Below are 24,147 nucleotides of genomic sequence, written 5' to 3' on the forward strand. Positions count from 1 at the left end.
CTCTTTGGAGTGAGAATAGTCATTGTTACCCCAGCTCTATCCAACGCTTTCCCTACTGTTGCACTCACTGGAGTGGGAATAGTATTTTTTACAGTTCTGCTATCGTACAGTAATAATATTGTATATTATTTAATTATATTATGTTACTATATATATGTGTTTTAACAAATATGATTGTAAACATTTTTTTTATAACTTTCATTAATTATTTCATTATTATAAGTTAATTTAAGTATGTTTAAGTATATTTTAGTAATTAATTTTTACTATTAATTTAATTTAACACTGTTTTTAATAATATTTTTATAAACTATATTTTTGTAAACGATATTTTGTACTCGATATTTTTGTACTTACCTGTTTGTAGATACAAACTCGATATTCTGTCTGTCGATATTTTGTCATCGATATTTTTGCTAGTCGATATTCTGTCCGTCGATATTATGTCAGTGATCCGACTGCCTGCACCAATAGAAATAAAGTTACCTTATCCAGAAACCAGGCTGTGGCACTTTTTTTGTTGGATATATATATATATATATACTATAACACATCCGTGCCATCATCAACTGCGACCCCGCCTACCCGGTAGCCAGACATTTTAAGACCAGTCATAACAGAGATGTTAACTGTTTATCCTACTTTGTTATTGACATGGCACCGGTACAGAAAAGAGGCGGGGATAGAGATAAAGCATTGAGACAATTAGAAACAAGATACATTCTAAATCTGAACAGCAAGTCTCCGAATGGCCTTAACGACAGAGTGGATATACACACCTTTCTGTAGTATATTCCATTTTTTATACATAACTACGCAACTATGTCTGTGCATGGGTATTACAGTAAATTACAGTGATGAACCTATAAATTATGAACATCAGTTTAAAATGAAGGTTGATAATATTAGCTGCTATTTTATTACATTCACTCACGTCTTTAACATCACCTGTTTAGCACTATTTTTTGCACTATTAACACTCAGCACTTTTCAGACTAGGGTTGTTGAGATATATGGATAATTGAAGAGAAGTTGGTTAATCCCGGAAGCAGGGCTGATCCGAAACCCACAAATTATCCTAGCACTTTATTTAGGGATGACAGCAGTTGCACATACAATACCACAGTAACATCTAGAATAGACCTCAGGGAGGCAGCATCATTTGCACTATGGGTTCTGCATTCATGCAGGGAAACCACTTTGCACAATTAAACAGCAATATTTGCACACAAACCCGCGTATATTTTTGCACATGTAACATAGAAATGTTTATTTATTATCATATAGATATTTTTTATATATGGAGATTTTTATACTGGGTTTTATTACAGTGATTTTAACATATTTATGCAAGTTAATATGTTATTTATGTCTAATAATGTGTGCAGAAAGTGCTTTATTATGATGTAATTTATTGCTGCTTGCTCATTTGCACAATTCCACGCATTCATGCGGAAATAATGTAAATAGTTACTGGCATATATAATAATTTTTTGGTATGCTTTGATGTGCCTTAATTTGCGTTTCAGTCACAGATAAATAGTGCTTTAACCCAGTCGACATAGAGCACATTTTTCCATAGTATTTCTTCACTATTTATGATTGGTTCACGTGGTGATTCCACGAATGAGAAAAGATTGTTTTGTTATTTAAAGGTGACCATTAATGCATGTTCGCTATGTGATCAAGGGCAGCTCCTGCCCGAAACGCGTCGTGCCAAAGAAAACCTGTAAAAAGGATAATAAACTTACCTGTGACACTCGTAATGCTGCGTGGTGGTCCGTGATTCCTGTGGTCAGAACCGATTCAAGCAGAGACCTGGTTATATATATATATATATATATATATATATATATATATATATATATATATATTCCTGGATTCTCCTCGCCCCTCACTTTATCGGCAGAAGTCACAGCACAGCAGCATATAAGTCTTTCAAACTTTTTATTATTCACACACCATGTGCAGGATATAGCTCATCAAAAAAAACGGACGGCCTACGCGTTTCGGCTACTCTAGCCTTCCACTGGACCATAGAGTCCTAGTGATCTAGACCTTAACTTATAGTGCAAAATACAAGTACCCTATTCCATGTCAATTAAAAAAGTCTAGACCAGCAACCTTGCTCATTTTACATGGTCTCATTTGAGCGCCATTATGCTCAACATTCCTGTGAAGTACACATTTTCGACAAAAAGTCAGGGCTTATTGTATAGGTATATACAAATATTTACATATTCACACACGTTGCATGCAGTATGAGAACAAACCATATGTCCCTGATGTTGCCCTCTTGGACTCAATCATTATTATTGGACATGATGAAGATTTTTACCCAACTTTTCTACCAATTATTTCATATAATCTTCATTAATGTCTTCATCATGTATGACACTTAATTTTTTAAGGAGGGTTAAACTCAGGCCCATATATATATATATATATCATCTCAAACCTTCGTGAAGATGGCGCTGTTCTCCTCTCTTCCAGGTGGGTCGCTCTCGTACATCAACCAGCAAGCTTCTCAATTTCTTCAAGCACGAGCCACGCCGATCTAGTTTCATCAAGGTATATTTATTTTTCGAGCAAATTTTTTTGCCTGAAAAATAAGAACATTAGTTACTTACCTGTAAACTGTGGTTCTCCAGAATTGGTGTATTTCATAGATTCACATGCTTGAATATTCCCCGTCGTCGAAGTGGGAATCCCACGGTACATAAAATAGTAGTAAAATATGTATATATATATATATATAAATATATATATATATATATATGTACATATAGAAAATTATATATAATTATACATATACGTAAAATGTAATACATATAAAATATATATAAATATAACATAAAGTTAAAAGTACCATAGAACTGAAAACAGGCCCATAGAAGCCTTAAAGGGAGAAATCACTTTAGTAACATATCACAGTCATTATAATGGTCCACATTCCAGCCAATCAGGCAACAGCACTCTCTAGAACCAACTCCTCAGAAGCTCAAGCCCTCAGATTTTCGTAGCACCAAAGTAACCTTGAGTGCATGAGGAGAAGAGAGCCTCTGAGAGGAGGAAGGGTGGGTCGCATGTGAATCTATGAAATACACCAATACTGGAGAACCACAGTTTACAGGTAAGTAACTAATGTTCTTCTCCAGTATTAGGGGTGTCTTTCATAGATTCACATGCTTGAATAAGAGTAGAAAGCAGTAAAATATTACATGAGTCATAAAAGGCAATGCAAAACCAGAGAAGTAACACTATAGTATTATTCAAATAGCATACAGTGAAACATAATTTAAAACCTTTTATGACTAACCTTAGTTAAAAAGATTTCGTAGCACAGCTTGGCCCACAGCAGCATCCGCGGCGTCCGTTGATTCCAGACAATAGTGCCTCGTGAACATGTGTCTGCTCGACCACGTTGCCGCTCTGCAGATCTGGTGTAGAGGCACTCCAGCAAAGAGGGCGGTAGATGATGCCACAGCCCTTGTCGAATGTGCTCGTACCGGAGTAGAAAGAGGTTTTCCGGCTTGGCAATGGCAAAAGGAGATGGCAGAAGAAATCCATCTAGTAATGGATTGTTTGGTGACTGTCTCTCCTTTGCATAGTCGGCCATAGGCCACAAAGAGCTGGTCTGATTTACAAAAAGGTGTGGATGTAAAATTTCAGGCAGCGGTTTAAGTCCAGGGAATGTAAAGAACGCTCAGCCGGAGACTGAGGATTTGGGAAGAAAGTTCTGAGAACTACTGGCTCATTCAGATGGAAATCCGAGGGCACCTTGGGAATAAATTTTGGATTCGTACGCAAAGGAACAGTGTCCTTGGAGAATTGGAGAAATGGAGGTTTGATTGTAAATGCTTGGATATCACTTACTCGCCTTGATGACGTCAGTGCGAGCAGAAGAGCAACCTTCCACGTGGGAAATTTCAAATCTGCTGAATGGATTGGCTCATAAGGAGGTAATAGGAGTTGAGATAAAACCAGAGTCAAGCGCCATGGAGGCGGAGGACGACGAATTGGTGGATACAGTCAAAAGAGGTCTTTAAAAAACTGTCAAATGATCCAAGAGGAATACAGAAATGTGGTGCCATCATGACGAAAGCGGGAAATCGCTGCCAAAAAGACTCTAAGAGTGGAATGAGAAAGTCCCGATTTTGCTAAAGATAAGAAAAAAGGCAGGATTTGCTCCGGCTTAGCGAGCATTGGATCAAGAGTTTCTTTGTGGCACCAGACACAAAACCGTTTCCATTTCAGTTGATATGTTTTAATGGTGGAGGGAGCGCGTGCATGAGTCAGCACATCCCTGCACTCCGGAGCAATATTTAGACTTGCAAATTCATTGTATACAGGTTCCAGGGGTGCAGTTGGAGATACGCCGGATCCGGATGGCAAATGCGGCCTTGGTTCATGGTAAGCAGGTGGGGCAGTGGATGAAGTGGTATTGGGTCGCACATGGACAAAAGAAGGAGGTCCGAGAACCACGGGCGACGTGGCCACCTGGGCGCAATCAGAATGACATGGCATGGTTGAAGCTTCATCCTGTGCAGCAGACGCGGGATGAGAGGGAGCGGGGGAAAAGCGTAGACGAATTCGCTCGACCAGTTGATCGAAAACGCATTCCCGCTTGACTCTCTGTGGGGATGCCGACTTGCGAAGCGTCGGCATTTGCGATTGGTTGAAGTCGCAAACAGATCCAGCTGTGTTTGGCCCCACTGGCGAAAGATGTATTCCAGAATGGGTTGGTGGAGTTCCCATTCGTGGTTGTCTGCCAGAGATCTGCTGAGACAGTCGGCGAGGGTGTTGGAGACGCCCGGCACGTGGACTGCTGTCAGGTGAACTTGATGTTGGATTGCCCAAGTCCAGATTTCTTGCGCCTGTTTGGAAAGCAGGAGAGACCTCGTACCTCCCTGCTTGTTGAGGTAAGGCATGCCGGTGGTGTCTGTCCGCACCAGCAGTGATTGGCCCTGGATCAGTATCCGGAAGGACTTCAGGGCAAGGAAGATGGCCAAGAGTTCTAGACGATTTATATGCCATCTGTGTTGAGCTGTCGTCCATTTGCCCTTGACTGACATGCCTTCTAGGTGTGCCCCCCAACCCTCTAAGGAAGCATCCATTGTGAGGGTGAGTGAAGAAGGTGTTTCTTGGAAAGGCCGCACCGCGGTGATATTCAAAAGGTGAGCCCACCATTCCAAAGCTGTTTGAATGCGGGGGGTCAGGTAGAGTTTGTCGTTGAACGAACCCGAAACCTGTCTCCATTGTTTGTCCACCTCCTCCTGTATGACTCTCATGTGAAGCCTGCAGTGTGGGATCAGATGTATGCAAGGGGAGGCCATGCCCAGAAAAGATTTCAGGATCCGGACAGACACGGACTTTTTTGGTTTGAGAAAAGTGACCATCCTGTGGATGCGAAGTTGTCGCTCCTGGGACACGAACACTGTGCCAGACGAGAATCGATTAAGGCTTCTAAAAAGATTCTCTGTTGTGATGGGCGAAGATGAGACTTCTCCTGATTCACGGAAAGGCCTAAGGTGTGAAATAGTGACAGACAGGTCTGGGTATGCTGTCTTGCTTCTTGATGTGTCTGGGCTTTTATTAGACAATCATCTAGAAAAGGGTAAAATTGAACGCCTTGCAGGCGCAGGAAAGCAGCGACTGGAGCCATGATCTTCGTGAAGACTCTCGGCGCTGATCGAAGGCCGAAAGGCAACACCTTGAACTGGAAGTGCTTCGATCCGACAGTGAAGCGAAGATATTTCCTGTGTTTGTGATGTATTGGCACATGGAAATATGCATCTTGTAGGTCGATAGTGGAGAGGAACTCTCCAGGATTGAGGTATTGCAAAATTTCCAAGAGGGTCAACATTCGGAAAGTTTGTGTTTTGATGAATTTGTTGAGGGCTCGTAAATCCAGAATGGGGTGCCATTCTCCCGATTTCTTCTTGATTAAAAAGAAGCGGGAATAAAAGCCCCTTCCCTGTTGTGCTCGAGAGACCACTTCGACAGCCCCTTTTTAGGTTTTGCCTGGGGCACGGAGCTTTAGCTCCGCCCCCAGGAGAAATCTGTAGTCTTCAGTAAGGGACACTTGAATCCGCCCTCTGTTCCATTGGCTAGCTCCATAAATGGAGGCTAGCCATTGGAACAGAGATCTGTCCGTCAAGGCCGGACCAGATTCGGGGGCGTTCCCGAGAATTTTTCGCTCTCCACCCTTTTTGCCTCGTCATCGGGCGGTGGGCGTGTTTATTTTTTTCTTCTTTCTGCAGCATCTTTCCTCACACCAGCTGGACGGCTCTCCGTGTGAGGACGCAGACTTGACCGGCTCTCTACTCCGAGCCGACACAATGGAAGGTGATTTGTTGCCAGTGCCCGTTCCCGCCCCTGCCCCCCCTCCCGCTCTCCGTGTGTTCGTTCCCGCCCCTGCCCCCCCCGCTCTCCGTGTGTTCGTTCCCGCCCCCCCTCCCGCTCTCCGTGTGTTCGTTCCTGCCCCCCCCTCCCGCTCTCCGTATGCCCCCAGGAGGGGCATGGGAGGTGAATCTGTCCGTCAACGCGGACCCGTTTTCGTGTTTTTCACGAATTGTCCCCATCGCCGCCCGGCCCGCGACCAGGAAGTAAAAATAGTGGTGAATACCGCGTCGAAGGACACCCCGTGTGTGGAAAGAAAACATCTGCTGCATAGCGCTTGAAGCGCTCCAGAGGCTTCCTATAGTGTATTGTATTTGTCACGCTGCCACCCCCTCCCTCCGCCCGCAGCTCTCCTTCGGCCCGCTCCCACCCCCCTCCCTCCGCCCGCAGCTCTTCGGTCCCTGGTGAGCCATCGTGGCACTTTTGGTGTCCGGGCCTAAATGGCTTCAGCGAAGGGATGCTTTCCTGAAACAAGCAGACATTACACGCATGTGCAGCGGAGGAGGTTAACTGCGGGCTCCCGTGTTTACCTAACAGTGGCCGTGTTCCCGCAGAATGAAACGGACTCCACCTTTTACCCGTAAATAGTGGTGAATACCGCGTCGAAGGACACCCCGTGTGTGGAAAGAAAACATCTGCTGCATAGCGCTTGAAGCGCTCCAGAGGCTTCCTGTAGTGTATTGTATTTGTCAACTCCCACGGAAGAGCGAGTCTCGGGGAACAGGAGATGACTGCACACATGTACAATGTCCCACTCTCTTCATCGCTGCCCTCCCCAAGGCGATGGGGGCATTAAGTAAAACCTCTCTCCCATCTTTACAAAGCAATAATAGAAACCATATTCCAGGGCCTAGACATAAGATTAACATTACCATGTTTCTGTGAAGGTTGAATACTCATGTACGCATGTTTGTATGTGTGCGTGTGCGCACGATCACATAAACACACCACATGCTGCGTGTTCGTCCCACCCGTTCCAGACCTGCAGGAAAGCACACCTCGGCAATTTATTTCCGTACAGTAAGAACCACGAACCATAAAATATTAACAGAGTGGGTCACAGGGCAGGCAGTGCTTGATTAAACTCCCAAGGCGCCCAAACATTCAAGGTTGGAAGACGGGGCGAGGCGCCTTTATTCACATTTGAATTTCTGGTTATTACCATGTGAATTCCGGCCCAGGCCTCGTTTCTGGCTCTCGGCGACACGTGCAGTACCGCAGAGGGGCCATTCGGTCAATGTTTGTTTACAAACATATGAAGCAATATGTAGAGAAGAGTCGGAATCTACACACGGGGAGAAGAGGCTTTAGGTGAACGAAAGTACATTCATATTTCCCCGGGGGAGATGAGGGTCTAGCGTCCACCCGTTAATAGACGAGTCCACTGTCGTTTTATTTCAGCAGCAGACACCACCCGGCCTTCCTCTGTACATTTTGGCAATGTGCAGTGCTTTCTCAGGAGCTTATATTTTTCACGCGCATCGGTGCATGCACATTTGCGCATGGCTGCAGAAAGCGCCCTGAAGAGCGGCGCAGGCGCTGGAGGCGCGCTGTCGGTACTCATCTCAGACCTGGTGACTCGAGGTCGTTGGGTTCACAGGCCCGTCCATGTCTGTGCACTGTTCACGCACACGGGCCCGCATGTGACTCCGTGCGTTTCTACCCTCCGCTCCCCAAGCCCCTCACAGTCGTTGCTTCGGCTGCAGAGGTAAATCACGCAACCTGTCACGCAAGGTATACACTATGCGCAGTCTGTGTCCAGAGGTGAGTGAAGGGCTGCCTGTTTCTGGACACACAAGGGTGTGAGGTCCCCAACTGAGACATAAGGTGTGAATTCCCGGCCGGCCTGCATCTGATGCCCACGCCCGAGGTGCTGTGTCTCTGCCCCCTGGGTACCCTCTGGAGCCGCCACTCTTCTCCTGACAAAAATTCCCCGGACAGAAAGATGCCAGAGACACACGGACATAGAATTAAATAAATAAATACACACAGACACATCGGTGAGAAAGGTTGCTTTTATTTAAAGTTACAATTCGTGTCTCCCTGTTGCCTGCTTGTGCATCCGTTTTCGTGTCTCCCTGTTGCCTGCTTGTGCCTCCGTTTTCGTGTCTCCCTGTTGCCTGCTTGTGCCTCCGTTTTCGTGCCGTGACTCTGTTGCCTGCTTGTGCCCCTGTTGCCTGCTTGTGCCTCCGTTTTCGTGCCTGTGAGACTCAGTGCAGGCTGTGAGTGCAGGCTGTGAGTGCAGGCTGTGAGTGCAGGCTGACTGTGCAGACTGACGGACTGTGCGTACCTGTGTGTGTGCAGCTATGTGTACAAGAGCTAAGTCATGCTGTGTATGTGTGTGTGATGCTATATGTGTATTATGCTATGTGTATGTGTGGGTCTGTAGCTGTGTATGTGTGCAGATGTGTCCAGGAGCTGAGTGATGCTGTCTGTGTGTAATGCTATGTATGTGTGATGCTATGTATGTATAATACTGTGTGTGTGTGTGTAACTGTGTCTGTCTGTATAACTGTGCATGTCTGTAGCTGTGTGTGTATGTAGCTGTGTATACAAAGCCTGTCAATGTGTGTAGAGGAGGAGCTCTGTGTGTGTGTGTATAGCTCTGTGTACATATACCTATGTGTGTATAAGTGCAAATGCAATAGGTCTCACATTTCGTAACCATAAAGCGATTTACTAGTAAACGACAAAGCCATTTGTTTATCTGTTTTACAAAAAAAAACATAGGTGAAAATTTTGACATTTACAATGCCAATAGCTCTAATTTTGTCAAAGTCAAAACCATTGCATTGTAAATGCTTGTTGTATCATGATCTTGACTTGAGCCAACAGATCTTTTAAATGAGGTGGTGGGGGACCAGAAGGTCGACGGCTGGGTGGAAATTTTGTAAACTCGAGAACATGTCCTTTCGAAATGACATCCAGGACCCTACCATCCGAGGTAATACAAGACCAGTTGGAGAAGTTTTGGGAGATTCGACCTCCAATTTTCAGAGTCGGAGAACACTTGTCGGGGAAGTCACTGTTTTTTAGAGGTGTTTCCCCCTCTGTAATTAGTTTTCCTCTGATAAGGTCTTGAATCGGACTGGCGATTCTGAGATTGATAGCTGTACCTTTGTTTGTTGTCGCCATAGGAGCGATACTGGGAGGAGCCACGAAAATTGGAAGAGCTACCTCTGCCACGGGCTCCTCGAAAGGGCCGCTTCCTGTACTGGAGGCTTCTTAAGGCACGAGCAGTATCTGTGTCCTTTTTAATGGATTCAAGAGTGTCATCAACATGATTGCCAAAAAGTGAGTCCCCATCATATGGCAAGTCCAGAATTCTCGCCTGCACCTCGGGCCGAAAAGCTGTTGATTTGAGCCAGCCCTGGCGTCGTAAAACGGCAGCTCCAGCAAGTTGTCTGAATCCTGTTGACGAGATGTCAACAGCACAATCTATAATCTCTGCAGAGATCTTTTCTCCCTCCTGGACTATCGTCTGGGCCTCGGTGCGGACGGAATCCGGGAGCTGGTTAATCAAAGCCGCAATCTCAGAGCACATTTGGCGGTCATATCTACCAAGGATGGCCAGGGAGTTAGCCGCTCTGACCGTTGTGGCAGCCATGGTGGTAAACTTCTTGCCGATAGAATCCAACCGGCGTCCCTCTTGGTCTGGAGGGGAGGTTGGAGGAGTGGCTGGATTCCTCTAACGCTTCTGGGCAGCCTGAGTAACAACGTAGTCCGCCTTGGGATGAGAGACAAGGCATACTGGAGAGTCTGCAGGTGCCTTGTAATTCTTGTCCAGACGTGGTAATACAGCCGGGATGGAGTTTGGTCGTGCCATAAGTTTAAGGCCTTCCTGCCAAATAAAGTCAATGATTGGGATGGTATGAGTCTGTTTAAGAGGCTGATCTTTGAAGTCGTAGAGGAAGCAATCCGTTTGTTGCATCTCTAATGTTAAATGGAAGCGCTTGGCAGCATGCACCATTAAGTTATGAAAACTTTCAATGTCCACCAGCGGAGAAGGTAAAGGCGATGTCGGTGGGGTAGATGGCGTTTGAGCTCTATAATCATCCCAGTCCGCGAGGACGTCATCTTGATCAGTGTCCTTATGGACATCCGCGTCTTCATCAGTATCTGGCTGCGGATGGACTGGCGACTGTGGTATTTCCGCATGTACAGGTGTTGGCGCCGCAGGTTGAGGAGTTGGTGAGGTAGGCGCAGATGGAGGGAACCTGCGATTGTAATCGTCCAACATGTTCTGCAAGTTGGTTACCAGAGAAGACGGTATTTGCGTCATACGTTGTTCATGTTGTGCCTCAAAGTGAGCATCCTGAACAGGAAAAAGAGCACCTCCTTCCTCATCATACTCGTCATCTTCTTCCTGGCACTTTATATTAAGTTCAGATGGACTGTTAGCAGGAGGAAATACCTCATTGACATAGGAACCGTCATCAGAGTAGTCTTCTGCAGACTCAAATAATTTTGTTGGCAGAGTTTCAGTCATTGGACTCAATGGAACAGGCCGTTTCACCACAGAAGCTGTAACCACCGTGAAAGTAGTTGCTGTAGCGAGTGAATGTTGCGTCGTCGACGGTCCCGTCGATGAGATGGTAGCAGATGGCAATGGAGTCGTCGACGGAGGTAATATCTTCTCCTTAGTCGACGTAGATTTCCGTGCTGTCGACGAAGTCGTCGACGAAGATGAAGTCGTCGACATAGGAGGAACCGTCGACGTAGACGGCACCATCAACGAGGATCTTGCCGTCAACGTAACCGTCGACGAGGCCGTCGACGAGGTCTTGGCCGTCGACGAGGTCTTGGCCGTCGACGAGGTCTTGGTCGTTGACGAGGTCTTGGCCGTCGACGAGGTCTTGGCCGTCGACGAGGTCTTGGCCGTCGACGAGGTCTTGGCCATCAACGAGGATGTTGTCGTCAACGAAGAGGAGGCCGTCGACGAAGGACTTGTCGACAGGGTCTTCGACAATGAATGCTTCAGCACAGGCGTCGACGAGGCAGGTTTAACGGCCGTCGACGAAATCTTTAAAATAGATGAAATAGGCCTCACCTCTGGAAGCGTCGACGACGAGGTAGACGTCGTCATCGTAGTCTTCGTCGACATAGAATATGTCGTCGTCAACGTTGGCACAGCGTCCGTCGACGGTCCCGTCGACGAGCTGGCGCCCGATTTAGATGACGAGGGCACAGCTTGGGATTGCGACGCCAGAGAACAAGTCTTGTAGGCGTGAAAGCTTGCAAATCCCGTGGGGAGACAGATTTAGAAGCGTCGACGAGCTTCTTTCTCTTCAGAAAAGGAGATGGCATCTCAGTCTCTGACCCACGCTTGAGAGAGGCTTTAGAATGGAAAGGAGACACGCTTTCCACGTCAGAAACTGCACCTTCGGAAGTCTTCAACTTCTGTAGCCACAGAAAGAGATGTGCCTCTCTATCCTTCAGTGTCTTTGAGGAGAAGGTCCTACAGAACTTGCAGTTCTTAACTTCATGGTCCGGGTAAAGACAGAAAATACACTTACTGTGAGGATCTTCATGAAACAGACAGAGCTTTCCACAGGATGAACAAGGTCTGAACAAGGATTTTTTAGTTGTAGACATCTTCAGGGTGGAAGTAAGCAAAAGAGTTGAAGAAACTGAGCAGAGCTCAGGGAGACTCCCTTCACACGACGTGCGGTAGAAAATCTGAGGGCTTGAGCTTCTGAGGAGAAGGTTCTAGAGGGTGCTGTTGCCTGATTGGCTGGAATGTGGACCATTATAATGACTGTGATATGTTACTAAAGTGATTTCTCCCTTTAAGGCTTCTATGGGCCTGTTTTCAGTTCTATGGTACTTTTAACTTTATGTTATATTTATATATATTTTATATGTATTACATTTTACATATATGTATAATTATATATAATTTTCTATATGTACACACATATATATATATATATATATATATATATATATATATATATATATATATATATTTTACTACTATTTTATGTACCGTGGGACTCCCACTTCGTTGACGGGGAATATTCAAGCATGTGAATCTATGAAAGACACCCCTAATACTGGAGAAATATACTTTGACAAAACTAGATTGGTGTGGCTCATGCTTGATGAAGTTGAGAAGCTTGCTGGTATATATATATATCGAAGCGAGAGCTGAATGGAATGGAAAATGAGGTACTGTCCCATGGCCTTTCTTTTTGCCCTTCTTCCACATTTGACTATGCCCAAAGTAGAGTGGATCTTTTTTATTTTACCCGCAAATTAAGACTACGAAAATGGTTTAGCACTAAAGTAAACACCGAGACGGGAAATAATGAAAAAGAACCCAGCAACATTTTGGTGGAAGATCTTGAATTTTTAAGGACAATGTATGAAAAGGGAGATAACTCGAAGCCAGTTGTTAACCCGATCCTTGATTTCATTAATGATGACACTGACATTAACCAGAGTACACGTAGTGGTTTCAAACCTAAATCTGTTTTCCTTCCTCAGATCATTAATGATTCTATTGATGTGTTTGAAAGAGGTGTCATCAGAGAGTTTGACAAACTGTCCAAAAGAATGAAATGTGGTAGAAAGAATCTCACTAAATCACAATTTGAAGCTATTGACAGGCTCAGCAAAGACAAGTGTATTATAATCAAGAAATCCGACAAGGGTGGAAATATAGTGATTATGCCACTCCAGATGTACATTGATGAAGGTCTTTCCCAACTTAGTGACAGGCTCAAGTATGAGAAGAGCAACAGAGTGTCATACAAAGCCAGTTGTAGTAAATATCAGGATCAATTATTTGACTGGAAGGATAGAGGTTTGATTGAGAAAGATGAATTTAACTTTCTCCAATGCAAGAATCCAAAACTGCCTGCCCTTTACCTACTACCAAAGGTGCACAAGTGTCTTATGAAACCCCCGGGTAGACCCATTGTATCATCCAGGGGAAGTTGCTGGGAGGACACTTCACGATATGTCGACTTCTTCCTGCAACCACTTGTGCAAAATCTCCCTTCATACTTAAAGGATTCGGGAGAATTCCTTAGAAGAGTTGAAGGCATAGGATGGACGCCAGGGTGTCAACTTGTGACCCTTGACGTCAACAGCCTCTACACCTGTATCCCACATCACCTGGGGATACAGGCGTGCAGACACTTCTTAGAAGCCAGATCGATTTCATACTTGATGCACACAGAAATGATTTTGGACATGGCCCTATCGTGTCTTACCCAACATTTTTTCGTCTTTAACGGGGAGATCTACCATCAGCTCCTTGGGACTGCGATGGGATCCTGCTTCGCTCCCAGCTTTGCTGGATTGTATTTAGGCTGGTGGGAGGAGCAGGTGGTCCGACAGTCCCAGGAGTTCAAAACGAAAGTCATTACCTGGCTAAGATACATTGACGATATCTTCGTCATCTGGAACGGCACCAGAGAAGAAGCCCTGGATTTCGTGAAAATCCTTAATAACAATGAACTTAACCTTTCCTTTACCTGCCATTCTGACAGCCAAGAGGTAGACTTTCTTGACCTCAGGGTTAAGGTGGTGGACAATGCACTAACCACTGTTCTATTCAGGAAGGAGACTGCAGGGAACAGTCTCCTCCATGCTCGCAGCTGTCATCCCACGAACCTTGTCAATTCGATACCAGTGGGTGAATTCCTTCGGGCAAAGCGCAACTGCTCCAACGAAGGAGATTACACTAAAGAAGTCATGGTCATGACAGAACGGTTCAAACTAAGGGGATACAGCAATAAATGCATAAGAACAGCCATTGCTAAAGTCGATACACTAGACAGGGGAAACCTCCTGAAAGAGAAGAACAAAGACATAGGTGATAAAGTAACCACCACCACCAGATTCATCACTGACTACCATGGTCAAGCGAGAGAGGTTAGGAAAGCCTTTGATAAATACTGGAATGTCCTCAAATTGGACAAAGACCTTGCTGCAGGAATCAGCCCCCATCCCCAGATCACCTACAGAAGAGCCAAATCTCTCAAAGATATTGTTTGCAGCACACTCATTCCCGGGAAAACAACAATGAATCCTATTAAAGGATTTTTTGTATGCGGGAAGTGTAAGGCTTGCAGACACAGTGGGAGCACCAAGACGATCAAACTCTCTAAAGATCTTGACGCTTTCAAAATCCTGACGCACACATCATGCCATACTGACCATGCTGTCTACGCCCTCACATGCCCATGCAAATTAAACTACATCGGCAGCACCAAACTTCCAGCAAAAGACAGAATACTGCAACACATGAGGGCTATCACGAAAAGAGATAGGAGTTATCCTATAGCTAGACACTTTGAGTCCCATCACAAGAGCAATGCCAATCTTCTGTCTTTCTGTCTCCTGGCGTCAGTCCCCCTTAGAGAAAGATGGGGTGACAGACTACAGGAATTACGTAGACTTGAATCAAAACTCATCATCAAGTACCACACTATGCAGCCAGAAGGGCACAATTATGATGAAGAACTGGAAGTACATCTAGGATAGCTGCCCCTTATGGTCTAAGATTAGTTTTAGGTATCTCATTATGCCAGTCTAGCTCGTGTAATTTTTAATGGTCTGTGAGATGTTCGTGGTTCGTGTAATGTATTGTATATGCATCATTTTCACTTTTGCACATTTAGTCACAATGTTCTGGTTTTTTTATTTTATCAGATCTCTGAAAGGATGAACAAGAGAATTCACTGCACGGTCATCTGACTTCACTTCACGTATGGCAGTTGAGCACGAATGAATTGGAGAACTGGCGTTTTTTCCCCCGCTATGATTATTGTGCCTGATTAAGCATGCCGTTTCGTTGTGCCCACTGGGGCGGCACTGTGAACATTTACGAACTTGACGTAGAATGTGGTAACCATTTCGCCCACTTGGGCTTCATTGAACATTCCTTAAAATATTTTCCACCATGTGGCAACCAAAACTGAACCCTCCTTTGACAAAGTTGGTGATCTTGATAATTGCACATAATGCGGCATTGACATTTATTTCAGGCTCCGAATGAAGGGGGAAGCCCACTTGGGCGTGATACATGTTAGGATGTGTCACTGATTATGTAAGTGTTCTACCGTCACACATTGCTTATTTGTTTTGCGCTAGATGCGTGTTAGCATTTTATTTCTTTGCCAGAAGAAACATTTATTGCATCAATGTTGACTTGAAACGTGGTCATTGTTTCTTTATTGTGTATTTAAACAATTTTGAATTCAAGTAAGAAGAGCGTGCAATGTAGCTTGATAAGTTTCAAACCTGTGAGTCTGTCTATTATGTCCATGAACATGTGACCGTATTTAACTCACTCTTGCACAAACACTCACGCTCGTGATCAAGAGGAATTCTCCTCGAAACGCATCGAGTGGAGCCAAAATAAAGAGCTCGTAATTCTGCACAAGCTGGCCCGGACATTCCTTTTTTTCTAAACCGATTCTTGGATTAAGTTTGGATATATATATATATACATACATATTTATATGTGTGTGTGTGTGTGTGTTAAGATACAATTTGTGCTAGTATAGCAATCCCAACATAAAAATGTTTGCACTCCTGGATGTGTTTCAGAGAGAGAGAAATAAATCTCTGAATCACATCAAGCATTCTTGTTTTGGGAGTGAGATACTAGCACAAATGTTCCCTAGAATTATAAATGGAACACTTACACACCCTGCCTCGCACCGGCTCCATTTGGTGGATATAACCAGATTGTTGCAAGGAATGGAGGTTGGCTTGGAGGATATTTACTAATCCAAAGATGTAATACTGTGCCTGGAGTGGTAAAAGGCGTTGGCCTTTTTACAACTCGGCAAGGATAGCACTGTGCTAATCGGATGTATGTCGTTACAACGTATGCTGTTTCCAAGCATGCCTTTACAACGCAGGTTTTACAACGCAAGTCGTTACAACGACTTGCTTTGGGGGGGCACTGGATAGTGAATAGTTTAATTTACTATTCCAACTCCAGTCCCAGTGGATAGTAGGGAAGGTTTTGGATAATAAATTAAACTATTCCCTATCGTACAGCGCCCTCCAGCGCAAGTCGTTGTAACGACTTGCGTTGTAATTCCTGCGTTGTAAAGGTACTGCGTGGAAAAAGTTTTGTTGTAAAGGATGTTTCCCGTGCTAATCCTATGCTTAAAAACTTTGCTGTAGAAATGGTAAAATACTTTGTCCCTTTCTATCTCGGTGTGGATGGCACTGTACTAATCCTACGCTTAAAGACTTTGATAGAAAAGCAGACATTTGAGGTGAGCAAATTTAGTGATGCTAGTGTTGAGAGTGCTCTATACTGGAGCTGCTTTCTGAGAACTACCCACATTTCTCTGCTTCTTTTTTTGCATAATTTATGTGTTACTCTATGCTTGAAAGGGAATTGTTTTGATATATATATATATATATATATGATGAAGTTTGTCGCTTAGAAGACAAAATACCGAGTAAACAGCAACAAAGAGTCGACCCAAAAGTGCTGGTGCAAGGGTGGTTTAATTCAATAAAGCCAGCGCTGCCGCCATGACGCGGTTCGCCTTCGAGAAGGCTTGATCACATGACAAACTGCATGACAGTAAGCAGAACTTTTAAAGTGACAGTGCATGAAAACGTATCATGAAAATGGAAAAAATACTTTGCAATGAGACGCTGCATTTATGCAATCAACAAAGAATACCATATAGAAACACCATGTTTTTGTCCCCTAGTGTTTCACAGTTAATAAAATCAGATGTACAATTGATAAGTGCAAGAGCATATTTACAAAACACAAACCGGTAGAAAAAACAATGTATGTACACGATAAATAATTTCATCTATGTACAAGAGCATTGGCCCATAATCTAAATATTCAGTTTGTGTAAAGAGTCAAAGTGATATACGCATATTTAAAACAGCAGCGTCAGTCCAAATTCATGAGACAACATGTACAAAAAATCTGGATAGAGCCCAAGTGGGCCAGTCACAATGTCTGCCAAAAATATAAAAAGTGCATATAGTGATAGTGCAAAGTTAACAATAAGTGCAAGTATTGAGACAAATGATTCCAAAATGCAATCTTAAAAGTTTTTCTCATAAAGGTTCATCCTATTGTTGTTTAAAAATTATTCATTACTATATACAGAATGGAAACTACACACGGGGAACAGAAATTATTTAATAAATCCGGACAGGTCTTATGGGCATACTGATTAATCCTAGAGACAAGTATAGAGATCTTCCCTGTCATTGAGGCCATTAGGATTTTTTGTGTTAAGCTCCAAAATGTATCTTGTCTCAAGAAGACGGAGTTTGGCCTCACGGTCACCTCCTCTCCTTGAGACTTCGACACAATCAATTAAAAAGAATTGGAGCTTATCAGGTATGCCTAGATGTTTATCTTGAAAATGCCTGGCAACCGGATAATTCTGATCGTGCCCTGATATTGCGCGTATGTGTTGGAGTATCCGTTTGTGGGCGGGCAGTTTGGTACTGCCCACATATTGAAGCCCACATGGACACTTCAACACATAAATAGCATAGTCAGTTTTGCAGGTAAGCCACTTGGAAATGGCAATTGGATGTTCATGAAAGGAGCTTCTAAAGTGCGTCCTATTGCTGCCAAATCGACAGGCTTTACAGTGTGGACACGCCTTGAAACCCCTCTTTAATGCTGACCAAGTGGTTGAGGCTTTAGGCTCCAAGGTGTTACTAACTATGGCCTTAGACATCGATGGGGATCTTCTGAATGTCAGTACTGGTTTGATGTCCATTTTGTGACCAATCACTGGATCACTTCGAACCAGATTCCAGTTATTGTTTAAGATTTTCCGAAGAGCCCCGTGTTGGCGATTGTATGTCAAAATGACACGTGGGGAACCAGTTTGAACCTCCCCTGTCAAAGAGACATCTAAATGGATATTTCTAGTTTTAGGAAACAATGCCTCCTGTCTGCTAACTGAGTTAGAACGCCTGATCGCTTTAGTGAGATTCTCAGTTGAATAGCCCCTAGCCAGGAAACGTAACCTGCATGCCTCCTGTGCAGCCGCACATTCGGCATCCGTACTACAGATTCTTTTTATTCGGACCATTTCTCCATAAGGAATGCTCCGAATCAAGTGAGCCGGATGTTGGCTATTGGAGTGCAGAATAGTGTTCCCTGCACTGGGCTTCCTGTAGAGTCTCGTATTTAGGGTGGTGCCTTCCACAAATACCTCGACATCCAAAAAATAAATAGATTCAGAACTCATATTGGAAGTAAAATTCAAATTAACATTGTTCACATTAATTAAATCAACAAAAGCCTTGGCACTATCACGGCTACCTCTCCAAATAGGAAAAACGGTGTGCAGTCATATTATCGAGTTGTTTATTTCGACTGGACAGAATATCGAGTACAAAATATAGAATGGACATAATATCGACTAGACATAATATAGACAACAAAAATATCGACTAAAATGGACATAATATCGAATCAAAAATATAGAATGGACATAATATCGACTAGACATAATATAGACAACAAAAATATCGAATTTAAGGTAAGTTAATAATATTTTTAATTTTTTGTGTAATATTATTCTGTAGCGGGTTGTGGGTTTATAGGGGAATAGGGTGGGAAGTAATTTAAATATATTTAATTAAATCTGTAATATAATAGTAATTGTTAATTAATTATTAATTGTTAATTATTTAAAATATAATTGGTAATTAATAATAATTGATTAATTGATCAATAATTATATTTTCGTAAAATATTTTCTGTAGCGGGTTGTGGGTTTATAGGGGAATAGGGTGGGAAGTAATTTAAATATAATGAATTAAATCTGTAATATAATAGTAATTGTTAATTAATTATTAATTGTTAATTAATTAAAATATAATTGGTAATTAATAATAATTGATTAATTGATCAATAATTATATTTTCGTAAAATATTTTCTGTAGCGGGTTGTGGGTTTATAGGGGAATAGGGTGGGAAGTAATTTAAATATAATTAATTAAATCTGTAGTATAATAGTAATTGTTAATTAATTATTAATTGTTAATTAATTAAAATATAATTGGTAATTAATAATAATTGATTAATTGATCAATAATTATATTTTCGTAAAATATTTTCTGTAGCGGGTTGTGGGTTTATAGGGGAATAGGGTGGGAAGTAATTTAAATATAATGAATTAAATCTGTAATATAATAGTAATTGTTAATTAATTATTAATTGTTAATTAATTAAAATATAATTGGTAATTAATAATAATTGATTAATTGATCAATAATTATATTTTCGTAAAATATTTTCTGTAGCGGGTTGTGGGTTTATAGGGGAATAGGGTGGGAAGTAATTTAAATATAATTAATTAAATCTGTAGTATAATAGTAATTGTTAATTAATTATTAATTAATTAAAATATAATTGGTAATTAATAATAATTGATTAATTGATCAATAATTATATTTTCGTAAAATATTTTCTGTAGCGGGTTGTGGGTTTATAGGGGAATAGGGTGGGAAGTAATTTAAATATAATGAATTAAATCTGTAATATAATAGTAATTGTTAATTAATTATTAATTGTTAATTAATTAAAATATAATTGGTAATTAATAATAATTGATTAATTGATCAATAATTATATTTTCGTAAAATATTTTCTGTAGCGGGTTGTGGGTTTATAGGGGAATAGGGTGGGAAGTAATTTAAATATAATTAATTAAATCTGTAGTATAATAGTAATTGTTAATTAATTATTAATTGTTAATTAATTAAAATATAATTGGTAATTAATAATAATTGATTAATTGATCAATATTTATATTTTCGTAAAATATTTTCTGTAGCGGGTTGTGGGTTTATAGGGGAATAGGGTGGGAAGTAATTTAAATATAATTAATTAAATCTGTAATATAATAGTAATTGTTAATTCATTATTAATTGTTAATTAATTAACATATAATTGGTAATTAATAATAATTGATTAATTGATCAATAATTATATTTTCGTAAAATATTTTCTGTAGCGGGTTGTGGGTTTATAGGGGAATAGGGTGGGAAGTAATTTAAATATAATTAATTAAATCTGTAATATAATAGTAATTGTTAATTAATTATTAATTGTTAATTAATTAAAATATAATTGGTAATTAATAATAATTGAATAATTGATCAATAATTATATTTTCATAAAATATTTTCTGTAGCGGGTTGTGGGTTTATAGGGGAATAGGGTGGGAAGTAATTTAAATATAATTAATTAAATCTGTAATATAATAGTAATTGTTAATTAATTATTAATTGTTAATTAATTAAAATATAATTGGTAATTAATAATAATTGATTAATTGATCAATAATTATATTTTCGTAAAATATTTTCTGTAGCGGGTTGTGGGTTTATAGGGGAATAGGGTGGGAAGTAATTTAAATTTAATTAATTAAATATGTAAATTAATAATAATTGTTAATTAATTATTATTTGGTAAATAATTAAAATATAATTGGTAATTATTAATATTTTAAGAATAAATAAATAATAATTAGTAAATTAATTTCTGTAGTGGGTTGTGAGTTTATAGGGGGATAGGGTGGGGAGTAATTTAATAATAACTAATTAAATATGTTAATTAATTAAATTTGTTAATTAATTAATAATTGACCATTAAATAAAATTTACTTCGTAAATAAAAGTAATTGGTTTTGGAAATTCAATTTAAGTTTTGGGTTTTTGGGTAAAGGGGTATTTTTAGGGTTCAGGGTCAGTTTTGGGTTTTTGGGTAAAGGGGTATTTTTAGGGTTCAGCGTCAGTTTTTAGTTTTTGGGTAAAGGGGTATTTTTAGTGTTCAGGGTCAGTTTTTAGTTTTTGGGTAAAGGGGTATTTTTAGGGTTCAGGGTCAGTTTTCAGTTTTTGGGTAAAGGGGTATTTTTAGGGTTCAGGGTCAGTTTTTAGTTTTTGGGTAAAGGGGTATTTTTAGGGTTCAGGGTCAGTTTTTAGTTTTTGGATAAAGGGGTATTTTTAGGGTTCAGGGTCAGTTTTTAGTTTTTGGGTAAAGGGGCATTTTTAGGGTTCAGGGTCAGTTTTGGGTTTTTGGGGTACAGGGGTACAGTGTAAAAATAAAGTAAAATTAAATTTAAATTAAATTAATTTAATGAAATTAAATTAAATTAAATTATATTATATTAATATGTTTATTTAATAATATGTTTTTATATATATATATATAAATGTATTATTTTTGGTGATATAATTTTTTAATTTATATTAATTATTTATTAATATTACATTAATTTAATAATTATTTCTAAGTTTATATTAAATATATTTATATATATTATTTTTAACTTAATTTTAAGACATTGAAAAAAATGGATATTTTGACAGTCTATATTTTTGTAAGTCGATATTTTGGAGTCGATATTTTAGTACTTACCTGTTTGAAGATAGGCAGTCGATATTTTGTCCCTCGATATTTTATCCTCGATATTTTGGTATCTCGATATTTTTGACGTCGATATTATGTCAGTGATCCAAGAAAAACATCATCAATGTCACGTAAATATAAAACAATGTTGTTAGAAATTACGTTATGGTGTTGGCCGACTAGGACCTGCTCCTCCCATAGCCCGACGTGTAAGCACGCGTAGCTAGGTGAGAAGCAGGCCCCCATCGCCACACCTCTAACCTGATGTTAGATTACGCCATTGAAGATGAAAAAGTTTTGTTCGAGGCACATTCTGGTCATTTCCAATAACATCTTATTGTGTGCCATCGACTGAGGTGAATCCTTGTTTAAATAGTAGTCCAAGGCCTTGAGTCCATCACAATGTCTGATCGAGGTATAAAGGGATGAAACATCCAAAGTCATTAATACTATGTTCTCTTCCCAGACAAAATGTTCAATCTTGCCTAGAAAGTCAAAGGAATCCCTAACATAAGAATTGAGATTCTTGACATGGCTCTGTAAGAAGAAGTCAATGTATTTGGAAACACGTTCCAAGAAGCTGTCAATGGCCGAAATGATGGGACGGCCCGGTGGTGTATCAATGTCTTTATGAATCTTTGGGATCAAATAAAATGAGGGGAAAACAGGATGATCTTTTCTTAGGTATCTGAACTCCTCATGTGTAAGTAGTCCAGCACTCCTCCAAGCTTGGAGTTTCTGATGTTGTTCAGTCCACGTGTTCTTGACAATCTGGATATTGCTTCTGCGGTAACATGAAATATCATTAAGTTGTAATTCCGCTTGTTGGAGATACCTATCTTTGGGCCAAAGGACCACGTTTCCACCCTTATCGGCCTGTTTCACAATGATGTTATGATCCTTCTGTAATTTTGCGATCAGTTGTTTGTAACATCGGTTTTGTTTTGAAATGTGAAACTTCTTTTTGTTTGTTGTGGTATACAGTTGTTTCATGTCCCGAACCACACTCTCCTGAAATATATCCAAGTTGTCACGGACCATGATAGGTTGAAAGGTGGATTTAGGCTTGAAAGGAGTGATCTGTTGTCCAGTTGGATCTAGTGGAACTTCCCTTGTCATTTCAGAGGCTGCCTCATTTTGTAGATCCCAAAGAGTATTGAAAGTTGCCTGACTCTGACTGCTGGTCATAATGGGACTCGATATTGTCTCAGTTGGATTATTCTTTTTGGGATGTTGTTCAAAAAACTTTTAAAGTTTAAGTTTCCGTGTGAATCTATATATGTCCATGCTAGTGTCGGCATAGTTCATATTGCAAGAAGGGCAATACGATAATCCCAAATTTAGTACAGCAGTCTCCGCTGAAGTGAGTTTCAGATTTGAGAGGTTGACTACTGATTTTGCTTTGTTTTCCGTGTTTTCCTTTGATTGCGTTTCCAATGTCCCTGTTTGCCCGTGTTGCTGCCGTTTGAGGTTCCGGGTGCGCCGTTTCCGGCGTTGCCAGGGTTTGTAATTTGCCCGCTGTTTCTTGGTGCGCGGGTTTTGTGTGATCTTAGAGTCTCGCGCCGATCCTGGCACAGGCAATCATATATATCGTAGCGAATGCAGGCGTACAGCCTGAACATCAGGGGTGCCGTCTTCAGCGCAATTGCCTTCGCACTAACATGTCAGTGACATCCTTCAAGGATTATTACTGTAGGGCACAGCACTCCCGTCAGTTTGGAAAATAATCACTTTAGTTTGGCGTGTGAGGAACTATCTACCCGTTTCGGTTGCACAGCAACATTGCTCACAATACAGCGACATTTTGGATTAATTTTCATTATATACATCTAACCCAAGTGCATAAACATAAACAGTGGACAAACAATGTTTTCTCTTGCTTCAAATATTTAGTCAGGCGGCCATATTTGAGTGGTTAAATTCATAAAAAATTGAAGTATATACAAATTTCAAAACATCTCAGGGGTATAACAAACAAAGTACATAATGGCAATATACACCTTATGAAATACAGCTGTTTAGCACAAGTCTCCAAAGACAAAACGGACAGAGACCGTGAAATTAAACTGAGATATTTGGAGACAAAACTTATATTAAACCTGGATTATAGGGAACCGCGGGACCGCAATATTGACGAGGAACTACATGTATTTTTAAGATAGTCAGCAGGTATGCCTTCTTTCACAAACACACATTCAGATTCAGCATGGATTTTTAACTAAAATATATGAAAGAATACATATTAAATTTTCTTTTCAGTTAGGTATTAGGGACACACTATATTAATTTATGCACAGGTACTCAATCGTACATAATAGTGATTATACTTAATATGGAGGTGGCCTAAGTGGATTAGA

The 24,147-nt window shown here is 40.9% G+C and overlaps 1 long non-coding RNA gene across 44 annotated transcripts in view; it reads right to left on the minus strand.

The window, feature by feature from the left end:
- Nucleotides 1-24,147, minus strand: part of LOC144756055 (uncharacterized) — a 1,542,626-nt gene that overhangs the window by 832,514 nt on the left and 685,965 nt on the right. The window contains exon 3 of one of the 44 annotated variants that reach the window (XR_013595058.1): nt 383-462. The exons of the other annotated variants lie outside the window; for them this stretch is intronic. This is a non-coding gene — a long non-coding RNA (uncharacterized LOC144756055). Of the gene's footprint in view, nt 1-382; nt 463-24,147 lie in introns of those variants that run through there. 44 annotated transcript variants of the gene reach the window in all.

This window comes from Lissotriton helveticus, chromosome 5_1, assembly GCF_964261635.1.
Source record: "Lissotriton helveticus chromosome 5_1, aLisHel1.1, whole genome shotgun sequence".
Lineage (NCBI taxonomy): Eukaryota > Metazoa > Chordata > Amphibia > Caudata > Salamandridae > Lissotriton > Lissotriton helveticus.